The 13,861-nt window shown below is 36.6% G+C and overlaps 1 protein-coding gene across 2 annotated transcripts in view; it reads left to right on the top strand.

The window, feature by feature from the left end:
• Positions 1 to 1,720: 1,720 nt before the first annotated feature.
• LOC144956240 (regulating synaptic membrane exocytosis protein 2-like) overlaps positions 1,721 to 13,861 on the top strand; it is a 108,316-nt gene continuing 96,175 nt past the window's right edge. For both annotated transcript variants that reach the window (XR_013641926.1, XM_078886663.1), the window contains exon 1: positions 1,721 to 1,957. The gene's annotated coding sequence lies outside the window, so the exon portion shown is untranslated. The remainder of the gene's footprint in view (positions 1,958 to 13,861) is intronic.

Genomic DNA, 13,861 nt, shown 5'->3' with positions numbered 1-13,861 from the left:
AATAATAATAATAATAATAATAATAATAATAATAATAATAATAATATAATAATAATAATAATAATAATAATAATGATAACAATAATACACGACGCCTGTAAGTCCAAGTTTTGACAAGAGACACCGCAGATATCGGCCAGGTACCTTCTAAATCAACACATGAGGTTCGCGAGAAACTGAGAGTGAAGAACCTTTTCCAAGGACACCGCCGCTTAATAACATTTGTAATTCAAACCCAGACCTCCAGATCGCACGGGCCGATTGTCACACCGCTGGACCATAAATCCGAACCGGAATAATCAATTTTTAGAAACAGATGACGCACGCAGGACAAATTACGATAGATCAAAGCCATTTCCCGCCATCTGCACAGTTAATCAATCAATCAATCAATCAATCAACCAACCAATCAATCAATCGATTAATGAGATATAAAAACAAACAAACAAACATACAATAACAAAAAGAGGAAAAGAAAAAAGAAGATGAAGAGAAATTAAACGAAATGCTTGAAGTTTCATAAAATAATGTATTTCACATCCTTTATTCGATCTATTTCATGATATAATTTTTTACATGGTTTACATTATAAAATATTATACGTTTTATACGGTAACAACATAACAATATTATATTCCCTCACATACCCTCTCTCTCTCTCTCTCTCTCTCTCTCTCTCTCTCTCTCTCTCTCTCACACACTTACACACATACACACACACAAACACAGACACACACACTCAAGTCCACACAACATAGCGATTCTCAATGGCAACCATCAAGAGCAAAATGTCTGGCCGCCATTGGGATTCCATTGACGTCACACGAGTCGAAGGCACGCGATTGGTCGGTTCCGAAGTGTAATGGTGCCATTATGCACGCGGCATGGCTAATTCCAGCACCATCAGCACCAACCAGCACCAACCAGCACCACCATCACCATCAGCTTCGACTGGCACCTCGCAATGGAACAACGACGGCGGTACGGAGAGGGGAGGATTGCGTTGGCTTAAGCATTCCAAACTGGCATTTGAAACCTTGGCTTAGAAATCTGGATGGCATTTCATTTGCATTCTTTTCTTGTAATTACTTCAAGACCTTTATATTCTAAACGCGTAAACAATCTTCACATCGGAACTTGCTATTAACAACCTGAATAGCGCCTCTCGTATTCATCAATTAGCCTCGCAATATCTCGTAAGTTCTGGATTCTGCAAACTCGTGTATATGTCAATATTATTTAATGTACTTACTTCATGTTAGATTTTTTCTTAAATCCAACCTGGTAGTGTTTAGCACTCATGTATCGTAGGTAAAAATTACCACAGGAAATTTTTATAATTCAAAAAAAAAAGAAGAAAGAAATCACCAAACCACAGAATGATGAATTGTCTTTCAAACGTGGTAGTTCTAGTGGGGTGGTACAATTGATTTTTGATGTTTCATTTTAGTCTTCCTGGCATTTTGAAATATCTGGCAACCCTGGACAGATTTAGACTAACATACGCGCCCCCTAAACAAATTAACGGTAATGATTACATATCAAGACAGACTGTGTGAATGATATAATTCAATACACAATGTGATTGCAGACTTTACATGAGAATAATCTGCAGTCATGATAGTACTAAAATAGTATAAATTTCGAGTGATATTTGATTCTATCTAATTATTGTAGTTCCGAGCCAACGACTCCGTGTGCTGGTTTCTGGTCTATTACTCATACGAGTAGTGGTGGTGGTGGTGGTGATCGTGGTGGTCGTGGTACCGCTTCCTCTATGGACCGGCGATATTTCTTCAGCTGTGATAATGTCACAATGGCAGTTACGCTGGTTACGACAATTATTATTGGTTCCTGTTACAAAGTAGATAAATACCAGACATTGAATGAATATTCAACGATTGTGGAAAATTTCTTTTTGGCGGATATTTAAAACAACGTTATTTTGTAATTCAAGGTAATTTTGATGACGTCATTTTAGTTATTTTTGCACTGAATTGCACCATTGATAACGAGAGTGAATGATTGATAGTGTCTGTGTCAAGTAGGAAGGAGGTTGGTGATCTTTTGAGTGGTTTCAATTCGAGGGGGAGTTAGCTACTGGTCCAGTCCCTTGCTTAGAGTTCGTTTACTTTATAAAATAATCACATGTTGACACGTTTCATCTTTCTTTTACCAATGTACACACATTTAAACGTCTGGTAACCGAATGCAACGGAATAAAGTGTGCTTTGCTTTGAGGCTTTATTTATTTTATGCGAGTAGTTTTGGAGATTTGTCCATTACTTCAATGAGACGATAACGATTTGGGGTATTGGGTTTGTGGTTAACCCTCTCCTTACCAGCCATTTTCATGACTTTTTTTTCCAAAACTTCAACCAAACTAACACAAAAATATATTTTTTATCACTCAAAAACGACAGCAGTAAAATTCTTGCGATACATAATTTCTTTAGCAAAACATGCTCTACAACACACTGTTCATTTTCTTTAAATTCTAACGATGTACAAGAGAAATTTGAATAAGAAACATGTTGGTTGTATCGTACCGTAACGAATGTGACGATTTTCCTATGGTTGGATAGGAGAGGGTTAAAACAAAAACGAAGATCGACAATAATGATTCATAAAAAAACAACATAAGAACACCACCACCCCCACCCCCCAAAACAAGCAAACAAACAAACAAACAAACAAACAAACAATTCCTGGAGCTGTTGTATAGCGAAATATTCAATTTACAAGGGAGTTCCAGACCAACCGTTACGTAACACGTATGTGTAGCTTGACAGTCTCGATATATATATATATATATATATATATATATATTATATATATATATATATATATATATATATGAGCCAAGGTCAAAAGGTGCCAATTTTTTTTCTCAAGATAAAAGTGACATAATAATCCATTCATGTTTCTATATGTGTAGCAAAAACCCTGTACTTCATGAATCAAAGGCCCTTTAGATAACTTTAAGGTCTAACGCAGCATCATATCGTCAACAATACCTATAGGTTGCTGGTGTCACCTGTGACCGGTGACACCAAAATGAGACAAAAAACTCAATAACCAAAAGGTTTTTGTTGAGTATCAAACTTTATTTAGTAAGTTATAGACAAAAAGACACAATCAACAACAATCATAGTACAATAATATTACCAACTATTGAAGAAAATGTTGCTTTTTGGTGTCATCGGTCACAAGCAACATAGAATGCAAATATATTATTTCATAAAAATGTATGTACATTAACAACAACAACAATATTGCTTATGTTTATTACCAGCAATGTTCAGAAACTTTTGGAATAAAATGTTGGGAAATAATGTGACCAAAGCAAATCTTATTTAGCGACATTGTGTCACTTGTGAAATTAGACCGATGACACCATTACTTATGTCACAAGCAATACCAAATTGCAATTTCGACAATATATCATTAATTTCAGTCAAACCAGTGTAATAACCACAGTTAAATATGGAATTTAATAATATTCAGAAACCAAAGACTTCAAAAATAGAAATTTACATGGAAATTAGAGCATCTGAATGTGACTTGTGACATAAGACCGGTGACACCATTACTTATGTCACAAGCAACACCAAATCACACTTTCGTCCATTATATATCATTATTTTCAGTCAAAAAAGCACAATAACCTACTCTAAAATGAAATTCAATAATATTTAAAGAAACTAAATACTTTCAAATTGGAAATATACTTAGAAATTAGTAATACCATTGTTGCTATTACTTTGGTCAAAATCGGCACTAGAACTCAATTTTGCCTCAATAAATCAAGAATAGCAACTGAACACATGTAATATAGCCTGTTAAAATCTAATCAATGACATTTCAAGCTTTGAAGAACATGAAAACAGAAATACATTAGAAACTGCAAACTTAAGTGTCACCTGGACATTTTAACCAATGACACCAATGGTCACAAAAAGTACCAGAAGTCACACAAACACTGGATAAATATCAGCCATGGTAATGAATTCATGTAACCATACGGTAACATCCGCCCTACTGCTCAAATCTGCTAGTTTGTAGTAGTTTAGTGTGTTAATAGTAAATCAAATCAAATTTCTTGACAACCCTTCTTTTATTTGGATTAGTCAAAAGCTTGAGTTTTGTCTTTTTCTTGATTGATACAACCCTGAAACATAAAAAGTTAGAATTACAAGGAAATAATTGTGTCAAAATCACAGTGTTATGTGATATGTCATAATATCATATTTGTAAGTAGAATAACAGCTGAAAACATACTTTTTGGTGGCACTTTGTAATATCCAATATAAAGTGTTGCTTGTGACAATGTAAAATAGCGATGACACCAAAGTTCAACTTACCTGTTCTGCCTGGAGCCACGCTGGAAAGGCAAATGAAAGTGCTGCACTTCAAAGACTGGTAAGAAGGGTGGATCAAAATTGCGAATCGCCATTTAACGAAACAAACTTCCACGTGTTCACGCATGCCGTGTTGCTTGTGACAAATGACACCAAAACCAATAAACCTCAATACCGGTAAAACGGTATACATTTACTCCAAGATTTGAGTTCAGATAGTAAATCTATGCTTTTTTCTCATAATAAAACATTTTATAAACATTAAACATGAGCTTTAAAGTTTCGTGTCGAGTCTTAGTATTGGGCTGTGTTTGATGACACCAAAGGTCACAAGCAACACCAACTTTTTAAGAAGTCTATATGAAACTTAAACAGATATGTAATATACTGCAATTGCGTTCAAAAGTAAATTTTGACTTTATACTATTAGTCAAATTTCAATCACGTGAGCTAAAACATCACATTTAATTTCTACATGATTTCTAAAAAGGTGATGCGTTGACCTCGTTTTAAGCACATGCCAAACAGCATTCAAATTTCACTTTCAAGTTGTTTATTTCATATTCTGTTGAACATAGTATGTTGAGCTATCTCATTTTATCTCTTCTTCATATTATCAATTGATTACAAGCATTAACCCAATGAAAACAGCCCATAATTAAGTAAAAATCAAATTTTCTTAACACTGGTATCAGGCGGGCTTCTTTTGACCTTGGCTCATATATATATATATATATATTATATATATATGTATATATATATATATATATATATATATATATATATATATATATATATATATATATTTTATTTATGAGTGTTGGTGGGTACTTGTAGGTACGAAAGTGCTCGATAATGGTGGTTAGAGCTAATATATAATGTAAATTTTCACTCACATTTTTTTGGCCGAGACGACTCGTTTCTGTGTGTTTTTTGTGGTAAATAATATATATATATATATATATATATATATATATATATATATATATATATATATATATATATATATATATTGGATCGTGTTGGATACAAATAAGGTACGAATAGTGCTCGACATGTAGCAATGGAGCGAATTATTATTTTAATATTTACCACAATGTTGCAGTCAGTCTACATCAATGTTTCAGGTCTTTTCAGCCATCGTCAGGACTGTGTGTTACATGAGTTTGGTTTGTTGTGTGTAGTTGCGTGTTGAAGTGGTTCCGTAGGCTCCAACATTGTGGTAAATAATTTATTTTGACAGAAACAACGCTTACCGACCAGGTACTCTTTTTGTGCATGAGCAGGGAAGGAGAATGTGAGTAAAGTTTTTTCTCCAAGGACTCATCTTTGAATTGCACCCGTAGCTGGATTCGAACCCTCGACCCACAGATCGCTGGTCAAGTTTCAAAGCATTGGACCATATAATATAGTGTCACTCTTCGCAATCATTTACCCGGACAAGAGGAAGTCTTTTTTTCCATTTTGTATGGAATTTACTTAGCTTATTCCCCCTTTTCCCGTTTGTGTTGCCAACTGAAGAGAGGCTTAGCGCCAGAAACATCTCGTGATTGGTATTTTGCTTTTTAAGTTGTGGGGCTATGTGATCTAGTGGTGTGACACTCGCATTCGGATCGGAAGGTCCTGGGTTCGAGTCTAGCTCGGCGCATAGTTGAGTCCTTGGAAAAGACTCTTTACTCCCATTCTCTCACAGTACTCAGGTCTTAAATGAGTACTTGGCCGTCAACAGCGTTGTGTCTGTCTGAAAAATTGTAATATCGCCTAACAGGCGTCATGTCTCGTTCTACACGTTACGTGTTGCTACAATTTTTATCTCGTAAAATTTAGGAATTAATTTTTTATAAACCAGGCAGGTGTGTTATGTATCAATCTAGCCTTCTCTTTATTGTATGATTCTGCAGATCCAAATCAACTATTATGGTCTTGTTTCAATGATGAGTTTACAAATTCCATAAAATAATAGACACTTAGATAACCACGCCTCTCGGACAGTCGTCATAATGTAAACAATGGCAATGATTGGTAAACAGCTGGCAGCTAACAGCGTTGTTTATGTCCAAAAAAAAAAAGAAGGTAATATCGCCTAACAGGCGTACGTAATGTCTTGTCGTAAATGTTACATGTTGCTGTTGGCCAGGGACCTCTTGTAAAGCGCTTTGGGCACGTTTAATGGATATTGCGCTATATAAAATCTCAAAACCTCAATACATACACACAACACACAGGCACAGGCGCACTCACAAACATGTAAACAAGTATTTCCAGAGGCTCATTGATTTCTTCCGAGTGAGCAAAGCGAATAGAATCTGACAACTCATGAAATCAATATAAGCCTAGCGCCTCAACACGCTGAGATATCCGTCCCTGTTTGGAACGGTCCATTTATTGTGTTTCTCATTTGTGACCCTTCGTCTCGAAACCGTATTATGTCGGAATGAATTGGACCCCGGAAAGTGAATTTAGAATTAAATTGATAGTAAATAGCTATTTTTAAGCTTTTGCATTGTGAGAAATTGTCTTCATTCTGTAACATAACAAATCGAAACAAACCCCAAGTTTCGTGTTTTTGTGAATAAATTCAATATTTTGCACCCAAGTCATCCCGGCATAATGCCGTTTAGAGACGGTGAGTCACATTTAGACCAGTAAAACGCCAAGGAACTTAAAAACCGCAAGCAAAAACAAATTATTATGCATTCGCTTAACAATAATATATCGATCCATTGACATGTTTGGAACAAATTATTATTAGTAACACCACATGGCTAAAGTGTATGACCGATAAACAACAACAACAACAAAAAAAAAAAAAACACACACAAGAAAAAAAATTGAAAAAAAAAAAATTAAAAATCGATTGAGCTTTTATACAGTGCAATATCCACTAATCGTTACATGGGCGGGGGGGGGGGGGGGGGGGGGGGGGGCAACACTTAACATGTAGGACGGGACATGTATGACGCCTAATAGGAGATATAACATTTTTTTTTCGGATAAAAACAACGTTGTTAACGGCATGGTACTCATTTTACACCAGAGTTCGGTGAGAAAAAAATGTGAGTAAAGAGTCTTTTCCAAGGACTCAACTATGCACCGAGCGAGCGAGGCTCGGACCCAGGACTGTCCGATCCGAAAGCGAGTGTCATACCACAAGACCACATAGCCGCACATAGAGCGATGCCCATTAACCCATCAATAGAAATGAAGAGAATTTAATGCCTAATTGGCAGCAGCCTCTTATGGTTTTCACACTACTATGTATGACAATGGACCCAATCAGCAAAGTCCGGTCCGCAAGTTTTATCTTTTTACGTCATAATGTTGCAATATTATTTTCATACACTTAACACGTAGGACGGGACATGTATGACGCCTAATAGGAGATATAACACTTTTTTTTCGGATAAAAACAACGTTGTTAACGGCATGGTACTCATTTTACACCAGAGTTCGGTGAGAAAAAAATGTGAGTAAAGAGTCTTTTCCAAGGACTCAACTATGCACCGAGCGAGCGAGGCTCGGACCCAGGACTGTCCGATCCGAAAGCGAGTGTCATACCACAAGACCACATAGCCGCACATAGAGCGATGCCCATTAACCCATCAATAGAAATGAAGAGAATTTAATGCCTAATTGGCAGCAGCCTCTTATGGTTTTCACACTACTATGTATGACAATGGACCCAATCAGCAAAGTCCGGTCCGCAAGTTTTATCTTTTTACGTCATAATGTTGCAATATTATTTTCATATTTTGTTGTTGTTAAATTGAATTCGTATCACGTTTCCTTCACACTTGTCTCACTGTAATATGTTTTGTTTTATAGATAGTATGCAGATGACGTCACTCAGGCCTTTGTTATTGTTTTTGCCATCCGCGTTTGTGAGTTGTTCTCACTAAACTGTATTAACCAGACTATAAAAGTTCATGGTTACACAGAGTTTGTGTGTTGGTCCGTTATACTTCCGGATGGCAATGTTGTGAACTCCTTGGCCAAGCGCATTCTATCTATATCACTGTAAAGCGCTTAGAGCCTGTGACAACGGAGTAAAGCGCTATATAAATGCCATTTATTATTTATTATTATTATTCGTGCACCGTCGCGAACCCGCCGGGTAGCATCGTCACAACACACCTTTCGACTAGATGCTCTGCTGTCTCGGGTTCTTGCCCACAGCGGGTATATATTGGACAAAAATATCTTCATTTCTTTAAATTTAAAAAAAAAAGAAAAAGGAAAAAAAGATAAATATGAAAGAAAGAAGAAAAAAAGAAAAAGAAAAAGATTTTTTATTGCTTAACAGATCCAAAAAAAAAAAAAAAAATCAAAATTAAATGAGTATTTTTATCTTCAAACTAGACTGACGAATCTGCTTAGTATTAGCATTGGGACCAAATTCGGCCAAGGCGCGCGTGTGCGGTCATCCTGAACTAGGATTAACCAGTGAACTCCCGTAATCTGGAAAAAAAAAACAAAACAAAAAAAAAACCAAAAAAAAAAAAAACTCGTATTTAAAATGTTGGCGAGAAATGTCGTCCATCAAATATCAATCGCTTTAAATGACCTCAACTTGGCAAAAAAAAAATAATTTCAAACCTGGGACTTCGTGAAGTCTTCCTCAACCCTCTCCATACCAACTATAGGAAAATCGTCACATTCGTTACGATAAAACCAACATTTTTCTAATTCAAATTTCTCTTGTACATCAAACCATTTAAAGAAAATGAAAACAGTGTTTTGTAGAGCGTGTTTTTCTAAAGAAATTATTTATCGCAAGAACCTACTGCTTTTGTGTTTGAGTGGTAAAAAAAAATATATATTTGTTTTAGTTGGGTGTGAAGTTTTGGGGAAAATCCTGAAAATGGCTGGTAATGAGAGGTTTAAAGTCCAAAGTTTGAGAGGTATTTTTTGACAAGGTGAAGGTCATTTCGATCAATCGATATTTACTTGAAGGACGAGTTTTCTGGCCAAATTTTAAAATATGTGACCCTTCGTGTCAAAACAGTATTATGTCGGGATGGACCAGATGTAAAAAGAAAATCAAATAATAGTTAAACTGGTCAAAAATATGAAACGTTGGTATTTAAATTTAGCACAGTAAAATATGATATTCCTTCTCCTCTATAAAGCATATAAACTCAACTTAAGCATGATATTTTTGGCTACAAATCCCATTTTAAGCTTCTTAATCATCCCGACTTAATATCGTTTTGAAACGAGGGGTCACATAATATATGTTTTCCAAAGTACCCATTTGACTAGTTAAACAGATCCGTAGAACTTTCTGGCAATGTAGGATGTGAATTGAATGTAATGTATGGGATTGTCGTTGTTTTGTTTTTGTTTTTGTTTTGTTTTTTTTTTTTTTAGGGAAGTAACGGGAGCCACAGTGAAATAGGCTTCAACAGTCGTGGCGTCACTTCCCTCGTAATGACGCATAGTAACTTAGTAAGTAACTGGTTCTAAACAATCGGAACGATGGCGGACGCCCTAATGAAATACTTCTCCGACGAGCGTAAAAGTGTATCCAGAGGAGAAAAACATTATCAATCTGATCATATTTTGACTTTTATACATTCTGATTACATGACATGTGAAAAAGTTGTAGCCAGCTTGAAGAATTAAAAAGTACCCATTTTCTTTGTTTAGAACCAAGCTGCTGGTTGCTGGGCGGACGTGACATCAGACTATTAATCCTATTGTTACGATTGAATATCGTGTAACTATCTAAACTTTATTATTTCAGAGGATACTTCAAAAAAAAAAAAGAAAAAAAAACTTGAGCTTTTATATAGCGCAATATCCACTAAACGTGCTCAAAGCGCTTTACAAGGGGTCCCTGGCCAACAGCAACACATCACATGTAGGACGAGACATGACGCCTGTCAGGCGATATTACAAATTTTTGGGACAGAGACAACGCTGTTACCGGCCAGGTACTCATTTTACACCTGAGTACGGTGAGAGAATGTGAGTAAAGAGCCCTTCTCCAAGGACTCAACTATGCGCCGAGGATTATAGCTATTTCCCGATGATGTCTCCATTTATTATTTGTTTTAACTCGAGATTCTATTAGAGGTGGGAAGAGGGGGCCGGGGGGGGGGGGGGGGGGGGGGAGTGGTTAAGGCATTGTACTGTGATCCCGAAGCTCCCCGGGTTCGAGCCCCGCTTCAGGACTTTCGGGAGTTTTTTTTCTTGGGCAAGATGCTCATTTGGACAATATGGGTGATTCCTGTTGACATCAGACATTCTGTTTGATGGGTTATCTATGCTTCTTCATGGAATACTCTTCAACAGTCGTAACGTCACTTCCTTCCTAATGACGCATGGTAACTTAGTAACACTGGCTCTAAACTATCAGAACAATGGCGGACGCCCGTATGAAGTGTTTCTCCGGCGAGCATAAAGGGTATCCAGAGGAAAAAAAAACCCTTATAAATTTGATCATGTTTTGACTTTTACACATTCTGATCACAAGGCATATGAAAAGTTCTAGCCAGCATGAAAAATAAAAAGTAATGGTTTTCTTTGTTTAGAACCAAGATGGCCGCCGTTGCCGGTTGGCGTGACATCAGACTATTGAATGGTATTCCAAGGCGATCTAATGGTGCCGTTGCAAAAGGGCTTAATGTTCTTTTTTTTTACATTTAAAGGCAAAATCGACTTAATTGTGACCCATCGTCCCAAAACGGTATTATGTCGGGATGAACCAGATACTAAAAAGCTGAATTAAAGCGAAACTGATCAAAAATTTGAATTATTGCTATCTAGCATTCTAAGATACGATATTCATTCTATTCAATACAGCATACAAACTCATTGCAAGTCTGATATTTCTGGCAATAAATTCAATTTTCAGCATCTTAATCATTCCGACATAACACCGTTTTGAGGCGAGGGTCACTAATTTGCTCAGAGTGATCTCAACTCGGGATACGAGCGTGGCTTCGTAAAGTTATGGCCTGATACTGACCAAAAGAAAACAAATCGTGAGTTGTATTCAATGGTTCAACCAATGAAATGAATTGTTTCCATGAGCTCTACTAACGACAACTCACTAGGCGGTGCAAAAACCAAAAAAATGACGTCAAACTGCCAGTCATTTTGCATTAAGTATCAGGCTATATAACATAACGATGGCTACGATACGAGTCCAACAGGAACATTAAATGTGTAAGACGCGAGGCACTCGTGGTGAAAGAATGTGATTGAAGGACACTTTCCAGGGACTCAACTTTGCGCTGCTTGAGCAGGATTCGATTCACACAAGGGACCCATAGGTCAGAGGTCGAATGTCAAACCAAAGACCACAAGGTTGCGCCGAATGCCAAACCACAAAATCCCAAGGTTGCACAATTCATTATTTTAGGACATGATATTACAAATTTTCGGACAATGACAACGCTGTTAACGGCCAGGTACTCATTTTACACCTGAGTACGGTGAGAGAATGAGAGTTAAGAGCCTTTTCCAAGGACTCAACTATGCGCCGAGCGCGAGGCTCGAACCCAGGACCTTCCGACCCGAAAGCGAGTGTCATACCACTAGACCACATAGCGCTATTATAAAACCCATTCGGCCATTGTTTTATTTTTGGTGAAAAAAAAAACATATTAATTTAACTCTCCCCCCCCCCCCACACACACACACCCGCTAAGTCTAAATGTCTCAAACTCAAAATATTGTTGATTGATTGGGAGGGGGGGGGGGGATGTTGAAGTCTCAGGTTTGTGACGTTTCCTCAAAATTATCCTTTTTAACCCTAGTTTGTTGTTTGCTGACAAACATGGAATAAATGGCATCAGAACACACCAAGAACTTAACACATATAGTGCTCAACAGCCATCTTCTGCCTTCTTTGTAAAATGACAACAGACACAGCCGCATCCTGTCCCATATTACGCCAACACCCCAATGAAACGTTAGCCCATATTATTATTATTATTATTATTATTATTATTATTATTATTATTATTATTATTATTATTATTATTATTATATTATTTTATTATTATTATTATTATTATTATTATTATTATTTTTATTATTATTATTATTATTATTATTATTATTATTATTTATTATTATTATTATTATTATTATTATTATTATTATTAGGTATTATTATTATCGTCGTCGTTATCATCGTCATCATCATCGCCACCACCACCAGTATCATTATCATCATCATCATCATCATCATCATCATCATCATCATCATCATCATCAGTACACCTGTTTCAGTGTCCATAGCGACTGCCAGTGGAATATAGCGCGCGCGCACACAAACACACACAGAGAGACAGATATATATATAATATATATATATATATATTATATATAATAATAATATAGATAGATAGATGAGATGAAGAGACTGAAGAGAGAGAGAGAAGAGAGAGAGAGAGAGAGAGAGAGAGGGAGAGAAGAGAGAGAGAAGAGAGAAGAGTGCAATATGTCATAGTATCATACTAAAATTAAGCATCTCTATTCAAGTTACATTATGGGTTGTATTGAGTTATTATAACGTTTGGAGTAATAACAGTTTGGAGTAATATAACAGTGTATTGGGAGAGAGGAGAGAGGAGAGAGAGAGAGAGAGAGAGAGAGAGAGAGAGAGAGAGAGAGAGAGAGAGAGAGAGAGAGAAAGAGTGCAATAACTGTCTGCTATCATACTAAAATTACCCAGCATCCTCTATTCAACGTTCTACCATTATTTTGGGTTGTATTTGGAGTTATTATAACCGTTTGGAGTAATCATAACAGTTTGGAGTAATCATAACAGTTATTGCAATCTACCAATTAAACCTCACAGTACATCTCTATACACCACACGAGTATTTAACCCTTTCACAGCCGTGTTTGGTTTCCTTCTAATCCGTCACAGTATGTGACCCTTCGCCTCAAACCGGTATTAAGTCGGGTTGGTTAAAATGTTGAAACTTGAATTTATAGCCAGAAATATCAGAGTTGTGTTGAGTTTGTATGTTTTATTGAGAAGAATGGACACCATATTTTAGGGTGCTAATGCCAACAGTTTATATTTTTGACCAGTCTGACATTTAATTCGGCTTGTAAGCATTTGGTTCCTTCCGACATAATACCGTTTTGAGACGATGGGTCACATATAGTCTATATCTTTCAGTTTTCAATAGGAGACTTTGTAGTGACAACGATAATATTATTATATTATTACACACTATTATAATATTATTGCCAAAAAGAAAAAAAAAGAAGGAAGAAAAGAAAAGAATAAAATACTAAACGCGGAGGAAGGCACTCTACTGTATCAAATAGAACCCCCCCCCCCCCCACCCCCCTCCTCCCCCTTCTATTTATCTTTCCAGAAAATTTGCGACTCACCCCCCCCCCCCCCTTTTTTTTCAATTAAATTTCAGCACTCCAATCCACCAATTCCACCCCCCTTTCTGTTGAAGTTTGGCCAAAAAAGCACCCCCTCTCTCTTCTATTACTAACCACCCCCCCCCCCCGCCCCCCCC

Source organism: Berghia stephanieae, chromosome 11 (genome assembly GCF_034508935.2).
Source record: "Berghia stephanieae isolate SIO BIC M18660-M18661 chromosome 11, UCSD_Bste_1.3, whole genome shotgun sequence".
Taxonomy (NCBI): domain Eukaryota; kingdom Metazoa; phylum Mollusca; class Gastropoda; order Nudibranchia; family Aeolidiidae; genus Berghia; species Berghia stephanieae.
The sequence above is the reverse complement of the archived record's forward strand: the minus strand, read 5'-3'. Positions and strand labels throughout refer to the sequence as shown.